General features: G+C 44.9%; 1 long non-coding RNA gene and 1 other non-coding gene across 2 annotated transcripts; both read right to left on the reverse strand.

The window, feature by feature from the left end:
- Window positions 1-590: 590 nt before the first annotated feature.
- TRNAL-AAG (transfer RNA leucine (anticodon AAG)) lies at window positions 591-672 on the reverse strand. Its single transcript has one exon. It is a non-coding gene; the product is annotated as a tRNA-Leu (tRNA).
- Window positions 673-16,297: 15,625 nt separating this feature from the next.
- Window positions 16,298-19,843, reverse strand: LOC139075224 (uncharacterized). Its single transcript, XR_011525382.1, has 2 exons — window positions 19,463-19,843; window positions 16,298-17,837 (listed from the first exon to the last, which is right to left on the reverse strand). It is a non-coding gene; the product is annotated as an uncharacterized lncRNA (long non-coding RNA).
- Between the last annotated feature and the right edge of the window lie 593 nt (window positions 19,844-20,436).

The following is a 20,436-nucleotide window of genomic DNA, read 5'->3' on the forward strand; positions in this document are numbered from 1 at the left end:
CCTGGGCAGGCAGTGGACACCACCAAGAGTCCCAGGAGGGCAGGGGATCGCGAAGAAAAGCAGGTGGGAAAGTGAGTGAGCCGCCAGGAACCAAGGGTCACGGGTGAGATGTCGGGCGCAGAGCCTCCGCGGGCTCTGCTCCGATAGGGCCGTCCTCGTCCGCTGTGACACTGCGCGTCCGTGCGGGCGGCGGCTTCCTCGACGGCCAGCAGCGCCCGTCGCGCGCGCGATCGGTGGGCAGCGGGGCGCGCGTTCGCCTCGCGAGCGGAAGGGTCCCTGGCGGAGACCGGCGCGGCTTCCTTTGTTTCTTACAGTTTGAAATTTATTACGTTGGGGTAAATCTGGAACTCCATGAGACAAACTCGGTCCCAGTCCAGGTTACAGAGACGCGCTGACTCCAGGGAGGAGAGAACGGCGTCTACACCGCTGGTTTCTCCGCCTCAGCCACGGGCACCGGTGAAGACCTGAGACCACCCCCCTGCCCTCAAGGACACAGGCGAAAGGAGGCCACACACCTCGGGGCCGCCGCCAAACTGCGTCCCATTCCCCCTGGTTTACGGGGTGAAAAAACGCAGAGCACGCCAACAGGTTGGCAGCGGTGGGATTCGAACCCACGCCCCCGAAGAGACTGGAGCCTTAATCCAGCGCCTTAGACCGCTCGGCCACGCTACCCACGTACTGCGCAATTTCAGATGTCGCCTTTCAGTTAGATAGTGTCCCCAAAGTTCTCAGGAAAACCAAGTGTTGGGGCGAGTCTATAGGTCGTGCAGAACCGCACCCCGGCCCCCAAGGTCAGCTGAGCCAGAGCCGCGCGCGTGGAAGCTGGGCTCCACCAGCGCCCTGGCAGGAGGATTTGCGAAGCGCAGACCCCATGCCCTGGTTTTCAGAAGGAGACTCAAGAAGTCACTTCGCCGTTCGCCTTTGGGGAGTGCGCGTGGACGCAGGGGAAGCCTTCTACACTCTCACTTTTTTTTTTTTTAAACTGTGAGCGTGTATTGTTTTCACAAATTAAAAAAGGAGGGGGAAACCCTGCACTCTTTCCCAATTCTTTTCTTTTAAACCCATAATATTTTCTTGGCAATAATACCGACACATTCAGAAGTGGTTCTTTACTGAGCCGGTTGGCCGCGGTCTCAGAGGCCTGCGTCCGTGCAGCTTCGCTGCCTGAGCTTCCATCCTTTAAACAAGTGTTCTAACCAGGTGTATGGGGTCTTGACAAAACATGCTTGATTGCACCCTATACAGAGAAGCCCCCCCCCCATTATAAAAATCCATTAAAAAAATAGGAAAATCCAGGAAAAAACATTATATCGAAAAAAAATTCATCCTGGAGCCCCAAACTCCGAGGTAACCATCAACGTTTGGTGAACTAATCTCCAGTTTGTTTTTCTTCTGATTTTCCCTTGCACCAGTATGTCTATATTTTTAGTTGGGATCTTGCTGTGGATACAGATTTGAATCATGCTTTTTAAACTTAGATTTTATGTCATTAAATCTTCCCAAACCTCATTTGAATGTCTGGCTCAAATTCTAGGAGAGAAAGTAGCCTGATTTTTGTTCCTGAGGCCCTGACTCTGAACGGGAGATTCCAAGAGGGGAAGGTAACCAGGCTGGACTAGAACACGCTGGGATCACAGCTGTCTCCTGGGAGATTCAGGCAGGTGCTTGGTTTCTTCTGTAAAGACTGCCGCGTGGTTCTTATAACTGTATGTAGCCGTCTCTTTTTAAGACAATGTGTGTGTCTTTCAGGCCTCATGGGCCTGCAGAGATGGCCTCAGCTGAGTGCTTGTTTTAATAATGTCACCTTCCACTCAATCGTTTTAATAACAGGAACTTCCACTCAGTTATCTCTGCCCCACGGTGAGGTCCTTAGTGTGGATTGGCATATGTGTGTGTAAAACCACAAGGAAGCATGAACTGACCGCAGCTCCTGCAGTTGGCAGAGCTCTTACAGTCTACACATCTCGCCAACTTAGAACATTAACTTCTCACAAGAGAATGCTGATTTAGAATCTGAGATCTTAAAAAAAAAACAAAACAATATTTTGAAATAAGTATAGATTCACAGAGTTTCAAAGAAATGTACAGAAAGGTCTCATGCACCCTTCACCCACCCTCCCCAATGAAGGCATCTTGCATGACTATATGTAGTACAGTGACAAAACTGGAAACCGACACTGGTACAACCCACAGAGTTTATTCAGATTTCTCCACTTCTCCAGAAAGCTATTTTATCACCTGCCCAGCTTCCCGTAACGGTCACCACAATTAAGATACAGAACTGTGCCATTACCACATGCCTCCCTTGGGCTACTCTTTTATAGCCATACCATCCCTCTAATTTCCCCTGTCCCCGTCGCCAACCCCTGGCAACCACGAATCTGTTGTCTGTCCCGAGTCTTGTTACTTCAAGAACGCTATATAAATGGAATAATACAGTACGCAGCCTCTAGAGATTGGCTTTTTTACTCAGCATAATTCCTTTAGGATCCATTCCACCTGTATCAAAAGTTATTTCTTTTTATTGCTGAGTAATATTGCATGGTACAAATGAACCAAGGTTTGTTTAACCATTCACGTGTTTCCTTTTATTCCTACTTTGTAGAGTGTTTTTATCATGAAAAGGTATTAAATTTTGACAAATCCTTTTTCTGCAGCAATTGAGATGATTATGTGGTCCCCCCCCCCCCGCACTTTATGCTGTTAGTATTGAGGATTTTTTAAATGTTGAATTTCTGTAGTTCTTTATATGCTCCAGCTACAAGTCTTTTGTTGAATATGTGGTTTTCAAATATTTTCTCCCCAATTAATTTTTGACAAGGGTGCAATAGCAATTCAGTTCCTCTGAATTGAAAGGATAGCCTTTTCAACAGTTGTTGCTGGAGCATCCATAGACAAAAGAATGAACCTCAACCAAAATCTCCCAGTTTATACAAAAGTTAATTCAAAAGAGATCACAGACTTAAATGTAAAATTAAAACTATAAAACTTGTAGAAAAAATAGGAGAACTTTTTAGTTCCTAGAGCTGGGTGAAGAGTTCTTAGACTTGATGCCAAAAAGGAAAAATGGATAAATTGGACCTCAGCACAATTGAAAACTTCTCTTCTGTGAAAGACTCTGTTAAGAGAATGAAAAGATTTTAAGGTAAAAACAAAAGACCTAGATAATCAAGGACAGTCTTGCAAAAACAACAATCTTCGACCTGGCCTTCCTGATGCCTGAAAGAACCACCCATTTATCTGTGTGTCAGAGCTTAGAATCTACTGAAGAATGCGTCTCAAACTGCCTCTCTCCCTGTCATTTGCACCCTCAACACTCATGTTTATACAAGGGTTTATATAAGAGTTTATGTTAGGAGTGCCAAATCTTAGACTTACTGAAAGTACATCCCACCCTGGGACAGAGCGATTTCATCCATACAAGTGCAGCCATGACAAGACTTATGTGCAGAAATGTTTCTAGCAGCTTTACTTGTAACTCAGATCTGGAAAAAGTCCAAATTTCCACCATCTTTATACTGGATAAATAAAACTTTTTTTTTTAAGATTGGCGCCTGAGCTAACATCTGTTGCCAATCTTCTTTTTTATGTTTCTTCTTCTCCTCAAAGTCCACAGTACATAGTTGTGTATTCTAGCTGTGGGTCCTTCTGCTCTGCTGTGTGGGACACCGCCTCAGCATGGCTTGACGAGCGGGGGCTAGGTCTGCCCACGATCCAAACCGGCGAAGCCCAGGGCCACTGAAGTGGAGTGGGTAAACTTAACCCCTCACTATGGGGCCAGCCCCTATACTGGATAAATAAAATCTCATATAGTCATATATGGAATAGTTACAATAATGATAATTGTATGGTCTGAATTTTTGTGTCCCCTCCAAAATTCCCATTTTGGAATCCTAACACCCAATGTGATGGTCATGAATGGGATTAGTGCCCTTTGAAAGAGGTCCAAGAAAGCTCCCTTGCCCCTTCCACCACATGAGGACATAGAGAGAAGTTGGCAGTCCGCAACCTGAAAGAGGGCCCTCACCAGAACCTGGCTACACAGGCACCCTGATCTCAGACTTCCAGCCTCCAGGACTGTGAGAAATAAATTTCTGTTGTTTATAAACCAACCAGTCTGCGGTACTTTGTTACAGCAGCCAGAACAGACTAAGATAAGCTTACTGCTACAAGCAACAAATGGACGGATTTCATTGACACTTACATGAAAAGAAGCCAGACATAAAAGAGTCTGTATTCTGCTGGTTTCATACATGTGATATTCAAGCATGAGCAAAACTAATCTGTTACCTGGGGAAGGAAGTGCAGACACTGACTGCAAAGGGACGTGAGAAAACTCTTCTGGGTGCTGGAAATATTCCATCTTGATCTGGGTGACGGGCACATACACTTGTGTGTGTGTACTTAGTTGTGTGCTTAAGATCTTTGCACATATAAACATCACTACACAATAAAGATATCTTTGCAAAATAAAATTTAAAAAATGAGTTCATTAATTGGAAAGGCTGTGTATTCGTTTTTATTGCTGCATAACAAATTAGCATAAATTTACTGGTTTAAAACAACACACATTTATTATTGTACAGTTTTTGTGGTTCAGGAGTCTGGGGACAGGTTAGCAAGGTCCTCCCCCCATGTCTCACCAGGTGAAATCGCAGTGTTGGTCATTGCTGCTGTGTCATCTGAGGCTCAGGATTCTCTCCTAACCTCATCAGCTGTGGGCAGAATCCTGTTCCTTGTGGTTGTAGGGCTGAAATACCCATTTTCTGGCTGGCTATTGGCTGGAGGCTGCTCTCAGAGCCCCTTGCTGGCTCATCAGCCCTCTCTCAACAGGCCAGTTCACTTCTCCTGTGAGGCCAGCAGTATAGCCTCTCTCTGGCACTTCACCTTCTTCTAGAGGGACCACCTGATTAAGTCAGGCCCACCCAGGATGATTTCCCTTTTGATTAACTCAAAGTCAACTGACCAGTGACCTTAACTATATCTGCAAAATTGCCTTTTCCATAACATGTAACATGTCCATGGGAATGCTATCCCACCATATTCACTCAAGGGGAGGTGATTATAGAGGGCATGTACACCAGATGGGGTGCATCTTTGAATTCTGCCTACCACAATTATAGACAAGAGAAACAGAAACGGGAGTGTCTTCCAGCAGAACAGCCTTTCCAAGTTCCTTAAACCTTTTTGTTTTTGTAACTTGTTAAAAACAAGATCCTGAATGAGGTGAGAGGGAGTCCCGGCTTTCCTGCCCTCCTGTGTGGCAACCCTAGCTTTCTGTCTTCACTTGGTAACACCAGACTAAGCGGGCACCAGGATGGGTGGGAAATAGCGGCAACCTCTGCCGAAGCACACCTTGGTTTTCTCCCTGCTGTGCACGTGTGTGCTGCACACACATGCGTGTGTGTGCTGTGTGCATGTGCACCTGTGTGCTGTGCGCATGTGTGCATGTGCACGTGTGTGCTGTGCGTGTATGTGTGTGTGTGCTGTGTGTGCGTGTGCTGTGTACGTAGTCTGCTTTCTCCAGCCTGCTCTTTCAGTTCCTTAGGACTTCCACTTTGTATTTTTAGACACTTAAAAATTATTCCATTAATATATGCTCACTACAGGAAAATTAGACAGGCATAAGAAGAAAAATTAGCACAAATAAGCATACAGAAAATGAAAATTGCCCTTGGCCATGCTACACCTATTGTTTGTGTTTTGTTCTAGAGCTTTTCAGATTCTTCTCATGCAAACTTGCACATAGGTATGGTTTTAACAAAAATGCTTTGCATTGTGTTTGTTTTGTAAAAATATCAACAATACAATTATTATAATTTCATGCCAATAAGTTCCTTCTTCATAATTTTTCCCTTCTTTTTTGGAATTTTAAACAAAAAGCAATAGGCCATGGGGGTGGGCAGGAGAAGCCTTTAAATAACTAAACCAAAGAAGCTTGTTTAAACACATTTTTTGGGAGCTGTCTACAGCTCCTAAGAAACTTCGGACAGCTTTACAAGAGCCTTTTACCCGTGGACGGCCAGTCTAAGGAATTGCTGCAGCCATTTAAAGTGAGGGGCTTCGTCAAGAGTCAGGGAAGGGCTCCCAGACTGACTTGTGGAGATTATTGAGATTCACACGTACGTGAGCATGACAGACTGGCTGATTTTCCTGAGTAAAAGCAAATGCAGGATTTATAAATGGAAAAGAAGAGGAAGGAGAGAAATTTCACAGCCAGTCTCGAAACAATGAGTCTTTTTTCTCACGGGTAAGCTGTTGGCTGGAGGCTGTCACAAGGGTAAGGCTGGCATCTGCCCTGGGTGGGCTAGCTGAGCTCATCAGGAAATGATTCCGTTATTTCTGGTTTCTACCAAAAGATGCTGAACACCCAGCTGAGGCATATCATGACTCTGTAATGCCTGCAAAATGCAGGTTGTGACCGCACTGTTTTCCTCATAATAATTCTTCAGAAATTACACGTAACTTTTTGTTTTTCATTCAAGTCTACAGCCAAAGCAACAGAACAGAATTCAAGTTTCTTTTATTTCTTAAAAACAAAGCTATTTCCAATTGTTCATGGTTAGTATATAGAAATACAATTTATTTTAGCATATTGATCTTGTATCTTACAACCTTGCTAAACTCACTTATCAGTTCTAGTAGGGTTTTTTTTTTGTTTTTGGTACATTCCATTGCATTTTCCTCACAGAAATCATGTCATTGTAAATAATGAAAGTTTTACTTCTTCCTTTCCAGTACAGATGTGTTTAATTATTTTCCTCACCTTGCTGCGCTGGCTAGAAACTCTAATACAATGTTGAATAGAAGTAGTGAGAATGGACGTCCTTGTTCCTCATCTTTTGGGGAAAGCTTTCAGTTTCTCAACATTGAGTGTGATGTTACCCTTTCTAGGGTGTAGAGATTCACACTGAGAGTTTTATTAAGAATTAGACAAAAGAAAAAGAGTAAAAAAAGTTTTTGTAACTATATGTGATGACGGATGTTAACTAGATTTACTGAGGTGATCATTTTGCAACACATATGAATATATATGTCAATTATACTTCAATAAAAAGTTACAAATCCAGGAAATGTTTTGTATAATCTTTATATCTTGCTGTTTAACTATAAACATTATGTAAATTTCTATTGGGGAATAAATAAAACCTGTTATTAGCTGTCCCGAAAAAAAAGAATGGATATTAGATTTTGTCAAATGATTCTTCTGCATCTACTGGAACGATCGATGCTTTTTCTTTTTTAGTTTGTTATTACACAAATTACGTTGATTGACTTTTCAAATGCTGACCTGGCCTTGATCAGTAGCTGAAATCGTCTGGGTCACTTATTTGTTTCCTTTTTTATTGTGTGGCTCTCCCCTGGGTGTAAGCTCCTGTGTCCCCAGACCCTGCAGAGGACGCTGCTCTGTCACCCAGGTTTTCCCCCGGCTTTACTGAGGAACGGTTTACAAATAAAAATGGTACATGCTCAAGGTTTATCACACGATGTTTTGATATACATATATACTGTGAAATAATCACCACAATCAAGCTAATTAACACCTTCGTCACCTCACACAATTACCTTTTCGTTGTTGCTGTGGTGAGAGCACTTAAGATCTACTCTCAGCAAATTTCAAGTATACAATACGTTATTATTAACTATAATCACCAGGCTGTACATAGGTCTCAGGAACTTATTTGTCTTATAACTGAAAGTTTGTACCCTTTGATCCACAGATTTGTTTCCCCACCCCCCAGCCCCTGGTAACCACCATTCTGCTTTGTCTCTATGAGTTTAACGTTTTTAGATTCCACATGTAAGTAAGATCATACATTACTTGTCTTTCTGTGTCTGGCTTATTTCATTTAGCACAATTTCCTCCAGGTTCATCCATGTTTTCACAAATGGCAGAATTTCCTTATTTATTTTTTAAGGCTGAATAATATTCCATTATAAATATGTCAATCACATTTTTTTTACCCATTCATCCATCAATAGACACTTAGGTTATTTCCATGTCTTGGCTATTGTGCCTAATGCTGCAATGAACTTAGGGGTGCAGATATCTCTCAAGATACTTATTATATTTCCTTTGGATATATACCGGGACATGGGAGTGCTGAATCGTACAGTAACCTAGCTTCAGGCAATGTGGAAGAAGCAGCATCCCGTTGGATGGTGAGTAATCACCCAACACAGCTCTCACTGTGGTTACCAGCAACCTCCTGCTGTGGCTAAAGCCTTGAGAACTTTTCAGCCCCATCTTTCTCAGTTCTCTGAAGCATCAACACACTGGATTTGAAATATGATGCCACATCCAGTCTCTTCCCACCTCCTGAGCCTCAGGGTCTGACTCTCCTTCTCTTCCTCCACCTGCTGTAAATGTTTCTGAAGGACCTGAACCAGAGGCCCTTCTCATGCCCACTCTCTTCATCCACTGCCGTGGTTGCCAATATGATCAACACCTCTTGGTTTTGTCTCTAGCCCACATCTCTCACCTAGTTTTCTCTTTCATTTTCTTTTTAGGAAGATCAGCCCTGAGCTAACATCTGCTGCCAATCCTCCTCTTTTTGCTGAGGAAGACTGGCCCTTAGCATCCATGCCCATCTTCCGCTACTTTATATGTGGGACACGTGCCACAGCATGGCTTGCCAAGCGGTGCCATGTCCGCACCGGGACCTGAACCGGTGATTCTAACTGGCAAACCCCGGGCCTACGAAGCAGAATGTGCGCACTTAACTGCTGTGCCACTGGGCCGGCCCCACCTCTTTCATTCCAAGTCTTTCTAGGCACACAAGCTCCAGCTCCACCCCCCTCAAACGAACCGATGCCCTCCCTATTCCCCAACCAGCTACTCCTGTGTGTCCCCCTCTCTCAGGAAATGGTGCCTGCGTGCTCCTGGCACATGCCCACATGCCCACTGAGCAGTTCCAGACAACTCCACTGCTGCCATCACCTCTCTCCAGGATTGCTGCCACACCCTCTAGTCACACCTCCTTCCGCCAGTACATCAGAAAGGTGTCCATTTCTTATGTGCTCACTTCATTAGCCAAGCTCAAAGGGATGCATGAACAAAGCCCAGATTTGCAGTGAGATATAAGCCAGAATAGACATTTGTGCTAGGCAACAAGGGGAAACCAGAAGGAAATAGGTGAGCAGGGACCAGGCACTTAGCACCCTCTTACCTGGACAGAGCCTGGGGCAGGTGGGTGGACAGACTAAACCTTCCAAACCCTGTGGATAATTTCCTATCTCAATGCACATCTTTTGTAAAATACAACCATTCATTTAGATAAAAGCATTCTTAGTTGTATTTGTGACCTTAAACAAATAGACATCCAGTTATTTCTCCAGCAAAAACGGGCTTATTGGGGATTAGTGAAGAATTGCTATTTGGGGTCTGCAACCCTGGTGAGCCACGTGTGAGTCCCCAAGCACCAAGGGAAGTGAAACTCTTATAGAAGGGAAGAGGAAGTTGGGAGGGCTCTTGTAAACAAAGAGTCCCCTGGAGGAGACTGGGAGCCCCAGGTGTGGTGGCTTTTCGTTGGCTGAGCTGTGACAGTCTCTCAGTGGTTGGGCTTCCTGGCAGTCAAGAAGAGGAAGCATTTCTCCTCCTGTTGGGCTCTGCTGTTGACGTAGGGCTTGAAAGTTACTCCTTTTGGCCTTCCAACTCCAATGTAATGAGCTTTCTGTTTATTAATTTCCACATTTCCCCTTTTGATCAAGATCTTTATCTGAAGGCATTGCTGATCAAGAGCCAGGTTTTTCCAATTTCATCAGCCTTTTGCCCCTCAACGTGAGGAAGGACCTTTCCTGGGTGTCGTGTCCCAGGTCAGAGTGAAAGTGCACAGATTGGAAACCTACTGAGGTCACATTTGAGTAACAAGGAGAGGTAGGAGGGAGAACTCTCAGGCATTTCTCTTTTCTAAAGTCCACATGTTGTCAAGATCGTAAGCATCAGAGGTCATCTGAAGCATTACGTCATCATCAAAAGTTTGCAGACAAACCTCCAACAGGCCTGGTCTGGACATCTTGGGGAAGCTGTCTCATCAGAAGTCCTCTGCTTCAATTCTGGGAAATCTTTGGTTTTAAGTTACCAGACGGTGTGCAGGTCCACTCAGGGATTGGTGCTTTCTGTAGGTGTGTCACGTGAATTAAGAGTCTGGTCCTTGGAGTTTTGTTGCACATGAATTAGTTAATAGTACCTGATAGAGGTCTTTCCAGTGAGGTTGAAGAAGGTCCCTCCTAATTAAATTTCCACCCTTGTTTTTCCTTTTCTCAGGCCAGTTGTTGGGCTTCTCCAGCCAGTTTTTCTAAGTCATCATTTGGGGAAATATCCCTTTGGACATGCAGAGGTTTGGCTGTTGTTGGTTCTCTTAAGGGCTGCATTCCTTGCGGAAATGTCAGCAAGGTGATTTCCTTTAGTTTCCAGAGAGTCAAGTTTAGAATGTCCCTAGATCTTAATAATAGCTAAAGCAGCAGGTAAGTGTGTACCATCCAATAATTCGTGAATATAGGGATCATTTTTAATTTTATTTTGCTGGAAGTAAGGAAGCCATGTTTTTTCCACAACCTTCAGAAATCATGAGCTACTCTGAAAGTGTATCTCCATCAGTATAAATGTTGGTGGTTCTGCCCTTGGCTGAAGTATAAGCACCTGTAAGAGCATATAATTCATCCCATTAGGCTGAAGTAGCCATAGGTAAAGGTGCTGCCTCAAAGATATCAAAAGTAGTGGCAATAGCACACCCAGCAAACACTTGCCATTGTCACCCTTACATAAGAGCCATCAGTGAGCCATGAGAAGTCAGCGTTACCCAAAGAAGCTTCCTGCAGATTATCAGGAGGAGTCAGGTGATCAGTAAGCATTAAGCAGTCATGAGGGGCTTTGTTGGAAATGGAGGGGAGAAGAGTAGTAGGATTAAGGTTAGTACAACATTACGAAGTTATGTGAGGAGCAGTTAACACAAGGATTTCATAGGAGGTGAGGGGACTGACTGACTGGCTGAAAAATGTTGAGTGTGATGAAAATTCAGGAGGGCTTCTACTGCATGAGGTACAAAAATGGTTAAGAGTATCCCATAATGATTTTCTTGGTGGCCTTAACCAAAGGGTGGTGGCAGTAATGGCTCTGATGTCGGCCCCGATATCAGTTCCCCTACGTTAAACCCAGCATATGTGGGGTTAAAACCAAAGCACTCTTTCCCTGCTTACTCCCTGGCTCCAGAATCCGCTGTCCTCCATGGAGACAGACACAGCCAAGGACAGCCACCTGGATTCCTTATCCGCTTGTTTTCCTCCCAAGGCCGACCGCAGGCTGGTGGGAAAGCTCCAACCACCGAGGCCACTGACTCCCCCACCTCTCTACAAGCAGCCACGTTCCTCAAAAACCTTTAAAACCCCTCGCCTCCCCTCTTTCGGGGAGACGAGATGAAACAAGACAAATTTGAGGGCTCACTCTCATCTCCTGGCTGACGTCATCCTAAATAAAAGCCCTTTCCTTGCCATTAGCCTGGTGTCCCAGTTTTTATTTGGCCCTTCTTGTGTGGTGGGTAAAGAACCTATGTTTGTAGACACTAACAGATCGAAGGCAAGGGGGGACATTCCTGTGCCACAGGGGCCACTTGCTGGCTGTAATACTCTATAGGTCCACTGTGGTTCCCATGTTTTTGGGTGAGTATTCCAAGGGCGTTCCCTTCCTTTTCATATACAATAAGAAAAACGGGAATCTGGTAACTGGGATGTCCAAGGGCAGGTGGGTTCATCAAACTCTCCTTTAAGGCCTTAAAGGTATGTTGTCCTGTTCCACCCAGAAAACTGTGTTGAGGTTGTAGTTCTTTCTAAATAAACATAAGAGAGTTTGGCCATAAGAGAGAAATTTGGAATCCAATTTTGGCAATAACCGAGTAGCCCAAGAAAAATCTCCCATTGGCACTTAGTTTTGGGTTTGGGGAAACTTAGGACCCCATGAAGCCTATCTGGATCTTGTGTAGCCCTTGTTCTATCAGATGCACTAAATATCGAACCTGGGTTTGGGCAAACTGAAACTTCTCCTTGGTGACCATTTGTCCCTTTAAGGCTAAAAGCTTTAGCAGGTGGAGGCTGTCTTCCTGGGTGAAGGCTTGGGAATAAGAGCAAAGAAGAGAGTGGTCCACATATTGCAACGAAGGAGAACCTCTAGGCAGCTTTATATCATCCAGATCAGCCTTCAGGGCTTGTGAGAAATGAGAAGGGCTCTCAGTAAAACCCAGAGGCATTGCTGTCCAGGTGAATTGTCTTCCTTTCCAAGTAAAGGCAAAAAGGTACTGACTAGCTGCATCAACTGGAATACTAACGGATGCACGGCATAAATCAGTTGCCATAAAGGATTTGCTTCCAGTGGGAATGGATGTTGGCAGCCTATGAGGGTTAGGAACAAGAAGGTGTCAAGGGATAGCAATGTTGTTTATTGCTCTGAGGTCCTGGACAAACCTCCACACTCAGCGCTTGGTTTTTCTCATGGGTAGAAAAGGAGTGTTCCAAGGGCTAGGACAAGGGACAATGAGCCCTTGAGCCTCGTAATCTTCTATTATGGCCTTTATACCTTAAAGAGCTTCTTTACTTATAGGATATTGATTAATTCTGGGGAGAGGTTTTGAGGGATCTATTTGAATCTTCATGGGAGGTGTGCTGTGAATTTTACCCATATCAATTGGAGATGTTGCCCATAAGGAGGATGGTAGCTGATTCAGTAGCGACAAAGGATCAGAGTTTCCAGAATAAGCTCTAGTACCACCAGAGATGGAGCAAATAAAGGATGTCAAAGGGCCATTTAATTCATCTGGTTGGCTGTTTTGATGACTACTGTCACAGTCTAGAATTATTTCCCCCTTTTGGGAGAAGGAAAATCCAGTGTGATACTTTTCCAAGAAGTCTTAGCATAATAAATGAATAGGGGTGGAGGAACTAAGGAGAAAAAGTGGACAGGGAACGAGGCAAAGACAGGGTAACTGAGGATCTGGTTAAACAACTAACATCATCTGTCAAGTGTTTTTCAGACAAAAAGAAACTATGTGTTCTGTTTTGCAGAGGTTGCTGTCCCTGTTTTGCAGATGTTGCTGTTTTGCAGAGAAATCACACATTTGCAGAAAGATCCCTGCAAATTGTTCCAGCATCTGATGTCCTAAAGTTACCTTAACTCATTAGCATCTTAAATTCTCCTCCTTTGGGAGTGTCTGAACAGCCATTTTTAGATCATTTGATGTATGTAATAACATGTATATGTGCTATGCATGCGCCTAAAAGAGCAGTTGTTACACTGTGAATACAGTGTTACATCGTGAAAATAGTGAACAGGTTCATCAGTTGTTAAAATAAACCCCAAACTTCTGCTCTCTCTGTATGTCTGTACAGGGCACTGAGCTCAGGGAGGCACTGCTTTGGGAGTTCTCTCTGGTGTTCTCCATTGCTTGTGCAAGCCATATGCCTTTCTTCACCTTTATCTGCTGTGGTTGTGCTTTTCAGCTCTGCATTCACCAAGAGGCAAACCCATTGAGTTCAGTTACGAAAACGGTGTGTGTCTCTCAATGGACCTAAACAAAAGGGAGTAGGTTCAGAGACAGAAATCTGTTGAGGTTTATTAGACATCTCCACTCTCTGAACTGGTTTAGTCCTCTGAGGCGGGGCTGCTTTATCGTAGCGGGGTTAAGCACCAAGAGTGTTGCTCCGGTGTCAATTAGGACGGCAAGAGCTTCAGCTCTAATTTGGAGACATGTTTCTCCAAGTAGATTAAGAGGGAAGATTGCGAAGAGCCCCTGAAGTCCCTCAGAGACTTGTCATTGGTAATTTGGAGGACATTGCAAAGGCTGGTTAAAGGGCTGAGGGTGTCTGACACCCTTAAATTTGTAGCAGTCTCTTTTTCAATGTCCTGGCTGTTTGCAATAATAATTTAAACTAGGAGAATTTTGGTTTCATTTAGGGACCTTCATTTGCTGGACTTGAAGACTCAGAATTGTAGTGGTCTTTCTTTTGGGTGACTCATCAAGGGTGCTGGTTTGCTAGATTAGATTAGATTAGGCTAAATCTGGAATGGATATAGTTCTCCATTTTATCCTGGTCCTTTTTACTAAAATGAAAATGTCCCAGTTCAGCCCATTAGTAAACATAGAGGTAAAAGCTACCCAGTCAACTCAACGTCAAGGAAGACTAAAATTTTCTTTAAAAACAATCTCAAGTCAGTCGTAATAGCCATGAACAGGTTCATCAGGTTTTTGTGCGCAAGCTTGCACTTTGTTCTAAGCAACAGGCTTTAATTGCCTGATGACATCATCTAGCGATTGCCGGAGCCTGGACAGCAGGTCAGCGGGTTGGTCTCCTGGTTGTAATTCTAGAGATCTTTCAGGATTTTCCCAATTAGCAGTTTTCATCCAAAGCTGAGCCTGGTCTTCACTGACGTGCATATGAATTAGCTGATATAAGTGAGAGAAACCAAGCTGCTAAGTTTGAATGACTATATTAAGTTCCTCAGCAAATCTGTGAGGATCTTCGGTTACTGTGGGAAAATCTTTAAGTGAGTGGAAGGTCAGGTCCAGCCAATTCTGGCTCACAGTTCAGCTTTAGTCCAGGGAATATAAGAAATTAAGGATTTACTTTTGGTTCCTCAGAAGGATATGAAGGGACAGGTTCTGATGGGTTCAGAGGAAGAGGGAGTGGGGAGAGGATCAGGGAAAGGGGGAAGTTCAGCTAGAGAGGTGGCGTGAGTGACTACCCCCGATTCAGTACAGGAGGGAAGGAGGAGGATGGTGCTGGAGGCGGCGATACCAAGAAGCCAGGGAGGAGCACCATGAAGCTTCAGAAGCCATTTTATCTCTCTTTAGTCGTCTGTTTGCCTCAGTTAATCTTAAAATTTATTTTACAAAGAGGCAATTTTAGGCTCCTGATAATGTTTGGAAGCCTCCAAATACCAAGTGAAGTAGTTGTTCCACTCAGTTTCGGAAATTTCAGAGTTATGGCTGTCCAATGTGGTTTTGAGAAAAGTATGTTTGGGGAGTTCAAAAGTTCCCCATAATGGCCATTGATATTCTAAATTACTTTTGGTTAATTTGGTTTATTTAGTTAGAAATAAAGGATTTTTTCCATGAGGAAGGATTGAGGTTTTTAAACATAAAATCGGCCAGGTCCCTGTGGTGGGGGTTCTCAAAATATTTAGATAACTGGGATCCCATTTATTAGAGGTTTTTCTCTAGAACAAAGGAATTATTCTCAAACAGCTCAAACAGCCTGCAGGCTTAATACCAACAAGTCCCAATAGAAAGTCTGATTTTATTAAGGTGGACTTGAAACCGGCTCAACACAAGACTGATATAAGGGAAGCCATATTGTAGAAAAGAGACCATGTCTTAATTTTGAATGACCTCTGACTAACTAGCTGGGTTGGATTTGCACCCTCCAGGAGATCGACCTGCTCTGTAGACAAGACGTTTGCGATAAGACAATGATTTCATTTTTTGAGTTCTTTAGGAATGTGATGACCCCCAAACAGAGAGTCTGTGCTGACAACCATCATCAATGACAACTGAAAGAGCTGGTGTGGTGACTCCCGGGTCAACATTCCTAACCCCTTCCCTGTAACCCACTGGCCTATGTAAGTGCTTCCAGATTCTGTGCCCCCTTAAGATGGCTCTTTTGGACATTAGTTGGCCATCTTCCCTCTTGCTAGCAAGCTGTAATAAAATGCCCTTTCTCTGCCACCATCTTGCCTCTTGACGACAGGCTTTTGTCTCCCAGCGAGCGGTCGAATCAACGCAGTTCCAAAGAACAGTTTGGTTGCAAATGAAATCAGAATGAGGTTGATCAATACAGTCCCAAGGAACAGTCTGCTCCCAAGGGATCAGATCGAAGCTGGACCAGCACAGGTCCAATGAACGGTCTGAATGTTAGACTGAAGCCTAGCACAGTTTCAGGAGAAATGGTCTAGCTCCGAAAGGAATCAGACGAAAGGCTAGAGCAGTTCGAAGCAACTACCTGATTCAGAATCAGGCTGAAGTGCCACCTGAGTACTCACAGACAAATTAGACCTTAACCAGAAAAGGAGGAAGCCTTAAAATAGACCTTGAATGAAGCCCGGAGGGCCTGAAATGCAAAGAGGGTGGAAGCTCAGGTCCTGGAGACAGACTCACCCTCCAACTCCAGGGTCGTGAGAAAAGCAGCGTGCTCAATGGGCTCCATTGTGGGGCCACACCTGTTTGCTCGCCAGCCTCAGAGGCATCAGGGGTATTCTCTGGATCCCTAAATGGACCACCAAAATGTAGACCTTAAACAAATGGAAAGCCAGTTGTTTTCCACCAAAAATAGGTTTAATTGGGATCAGGAAAGAATTGCAATTCAGAGTCTGCAACCATGGCATACCACATGCAAATCCTGGAGCAGCAAAAGGAGGAGAACCTCTTTCATAGAGGAGAAGAGGAAGTTGGGAGGGCTATTGCGAACAAAGAGTTTGTTGAACAAGGTGTAGTGGCTTTTCATTGGCTGAGTTTCTTGCCGGTCAAGAAGAGGAAGTCTTTCTGCTTCCTGTTGGGTTCTGCTTTGCTATGATGTGGAGCACCAGAGTTCCCCTTTCTGGCCTCCTGACTCTGTTTAATGAGGTTTCTGTTTATTAATTGTCACAGGTGTATCCAGGTGTCCATCCAGATATGGCCTGATTTAAGGGGGCAGTTTGCCTTTCTGAGGCCCTCCAGGTCCAGGGAGACACCTTAGGCCCTGATAAAGGCCACCCTTTACCGAGGACTCAATAGGCCCACCTGATTTCCTCACATTTTTTTTTAAGATCCGCCCTGAGCTAACATCTATTGCCAGTCTTCCTCTTCTTTTCTTTTTCTTTTTTTTCCTTTCCCCCAAAGACCCCGTACATAGTTGTATATCCCAGTTGTAAGTTGTTCTAGCTCTGCTACGTGTGATGCCACCTCTGTGTGGCCTGATGAGCGGTGTGCAGGTCCTCGCCCAGGATCTGAACCTGCGAACCCTTGGCCACTGAAGTGGAGCATGTGAACTTAACCACTCGGCCACGGGGCCAGCCCCCTCCTCACACTTCTTTACCATCTCCATTTACTTGGGTCATCCCACTTACCCCTCACCAGTCTTAGTAAGTAAATCCTATTATTAGCTCCAGTTTACAGATGAGGAAACTGGGACAGGAAAGGGCTAAAGTCAAGTAGGAAGTGGTGAGAGGATCTGACCCATGTGCACTCTGGATGGTGCAGTCAACTGTTTCACACAGCAATCAGGACTGCTGGTCAACAGGCATCAACTGCTGGGATCGTCAGTCATTGCTGGCGAGCTTCTGTTCTGTTTCACTGTGAAGATACAGAGGCTTACAACAGTCGAGAGACTCTGCTCAGGCCGCAGGTGTGTTGGGGCCAACCTGGGACTCAGGCCTGGCTCTACCTCTGCCACAGCGGCTACTAGAGATGGCCTAATGCAGACGTGGCACCCCATGCCACCCCTGGCATGTGCCTGATGGAAATCTACACTTGACTTTTCGGTTGGGCTCCCAGCAAATAGACCATGATGTAGAGATTTGTGGCAGGAAGTTGACTGAGGACTGCTCCTGGGATCAACACTCACAAGGGAGGCAGGCAGGATTGGGCAGAGGGAGAAACTGAGCTGTGAGGCAGTTACTCCTGAGGCCTCAGCAGTTCCATGGAGAGCTGTGGAGCTGAGAGGTAGCTGCAGAAATGTCCAAGTTGAGGTGAGGCTGGAGTGGAGGGGTTGGGTCTTTCTGCCCCAGCGTCTGGCGTGGGATTCCCGAGAACTGTGGGTGAGGCAGCTCCTTTCCCCCAGGGCAGTCCCTGCAGAAGTCCTCAGCGGCAGGCTGTCTACAGAGAAGAATATTGTCTGTTCAGTGGCTTGATCGTGTCGTCTGCTCAACCCCCTTCCCACATGCAGTCCTTTCTAGCCTTCTTTACTTCTCCGCATGAGAGGAACTTCCTTCTGCCTCATCTTTGAGACACAGATCTCACAGTCTCACTCTTCCTCTACTGCAGTAGCCACCTCCCCTTATTACGATGGTCCTTTTGAAGAAAACCTCTCCTTATCTAAAACAGAATTTGTTTTTTATTTGACAGTAAATTTATACAATGCAGTATGACACAACATTGAGAATGAAAAACTTCTGCAAACTACACGCAAGGACATAGATAGGACTCACGGGCATAATGTTGAGGGAGAGGCATCAGACACACGAAAACACCATGTATTGCCTGAGTCCATTCACCTAGAGCTCAAAAACAGGTGAAACTCATCCGCAGTGTGAGAAGTGAGGCTTAGGGTTGCATTTGGGAGATGTAGCCTGCGGCAGCTGCCCTGTTCCAGCCCCTTCCTCTCCAGTGGATCCTGGCCAGACTCCTTCCTGAGTCTGGTTCTCGGGGTCCCTACAATGGTGACCTGCCTCTGGGCCCGCCTGCGTTTCCCACTACCCTCCAAAGTGCCCTTCCACCTAGTCCTCCGAGGCCTGTCCTTGTAGTGTGCCTTTGCTGAGATTAATAACAAGAAGCTATAAAATATAACAGACTGTAACTATAGTTTAGATATAAGAACTGAGACCTTATCTTGCCACAGGCCCAGCCTGTGCTTGCCTTCAAGACTACTCGTTCACAGCCACAGCAGCCTTCTGGAGTGGGTACTACTATCCTTGTCTTACAGATGAGGGCATCGAGGAACAGAGGGGCCAGGACGCTTGTCAAAGGCAGCAGATAGGAAGGAGGGAAGAGTCTGGATTCCTTTCTCCTCTCTGTCCCAGCAAACATTAGTCCTGCCTTCCAGGCCCAGCTCAAATGGCTGTGAAACCTTCCCTGGCTAGTTCAGACCCGTGTGATACCACTTGTAGCATTTTAATAATAACAGTTTAAAAAAAATCCACAACTCTATTACTTGTGTCTAATATTTCCTTCACCTTTTAAAGGAAAAGGCCCATGCCTTGCATTTCTTCAGGAAAAAAACAAAAACAAACACACAGAGTCCATCCCTTATGGGGGACATCCCGGTGTGGTCAGGCTCTTGACACTCTCTGCTGCCCTCCTGTGGCTGTTTGTTTTCCTGGGCAGGGGAGGGTGATCTCTGATGTCACCTCATGCACAATGGCAGCTGCTGGCTTTAGGAGGGTCACACTACAGGACACTGAATACAACAGATACGGTCCCACTGTTTAACAAACTACACAAACACATACACAGTTTTTGCAGCTGCAAGTGTAAAGCCATTTTTCTTATTCATTAAAAAAGATTGACCTACTGGATTACAATGGAGATTTGCCACATGCACAAAAATCCCGAATGAACTTAACTGAAAATTTGGCAGGAAAGGATTTAGTAATGTATTCAGCCAAACCCAGTGGCTTGTGGGCATTTTTAGTTGTTTATTATGGAAAATTTCAAGCATACACAAAAGTTAAACAAGTATCGCCAACTCCCATTGTTACCGAACCTGAAGTGAGTTCACTTACCCGTTGCGCAGCAAGCCAATCTCTGACACCGGGGGTGGTGGAAGAAAGTAGGAATTTTATTTTTGCACAGCCCTGAGCAAGTAGAGAGGGCAGCTAATGCTGAAATTCCAAACTCCCCGAAAAGCTAAAAGGAAGGGTTTTTATTTGGGGTTTTAGGTAGGGGAGGGGGAGCATATGGCCTTGCTGGTCGGAGCTTTCCCACCAGCCTGTCTTCGGCCTTGAGACACTTGGAGAGAGGAGGGAGCTCATGACCTTGCTGGTCAGCAGCTTTCCCACCAGCCCTTATCTCTTTGCGGGAGGAGATAGTTCAGGTGCTTGTCCTTGACGGTGTCTGTCTCCATGGAGGATAGTGGATTCTGGAGCCAGGAAGCCAGAGAGTAAGCAGGGAATGAGTGCTTTGGTTTTAACCCCATATATGCTGGGTTTAATGTGGGGAAACTGATATCAGGGTCGGTATCACCATGTCTGTCCTCCTTGGCCAGACTCCTGTTTCTTCTATTGCCCTCCTCTCTCATGCACATTCTCTCTCTCCCTCGTTTCCTTATTTTAGTAAATTTCTAAGTTTGGAGCTGTGCACAGTGAGACTAGGTATGAGATGATTACAACTCTTGTTTCACAAAGAGGATCGTGTGCCTGGACATGAGGGCAACACTGTGGGGATCTTTTGTGACCCAGCACCCACCACATTTCTGGGTACTAGTAGGTGTTCAGTAGATATTTGTCAATTGAAAACCTGGTCCTTGTCCAAGGAAATGCATTAAGGACACAAAGTCTATGCCAAAAAAATGCAAATGAAATGAAATAGGAATTCCCCAGTCACTAGGCTAATGAAGGCAAAGACTGGTAAAATGTGTTTGGGTGATTGTAGCACAACTCCTGCCTCCCTGGATTTGGCTGGATTAAGTTTCCTCTGAATTTTCTTCCAGTCCAGCAATTCAGTGGTTATAGATAAAGAGTTCTGGTTGAAGCACTCA

The sequence above is a fragment of the Equus przewalskii genome, chromosome 13 (assembly GCF_037783145.1).
Source record: "Equus przewalskii isolate Varuska chromosome 13, EquPr2, whole genome shotgun sequence".
Classification (NCBI taxonomy): Eukaryota; Metazoa; Chordata; class Mammalia; order Perissodactyla; family Equidae; genus Equus; species Equus przewalskii.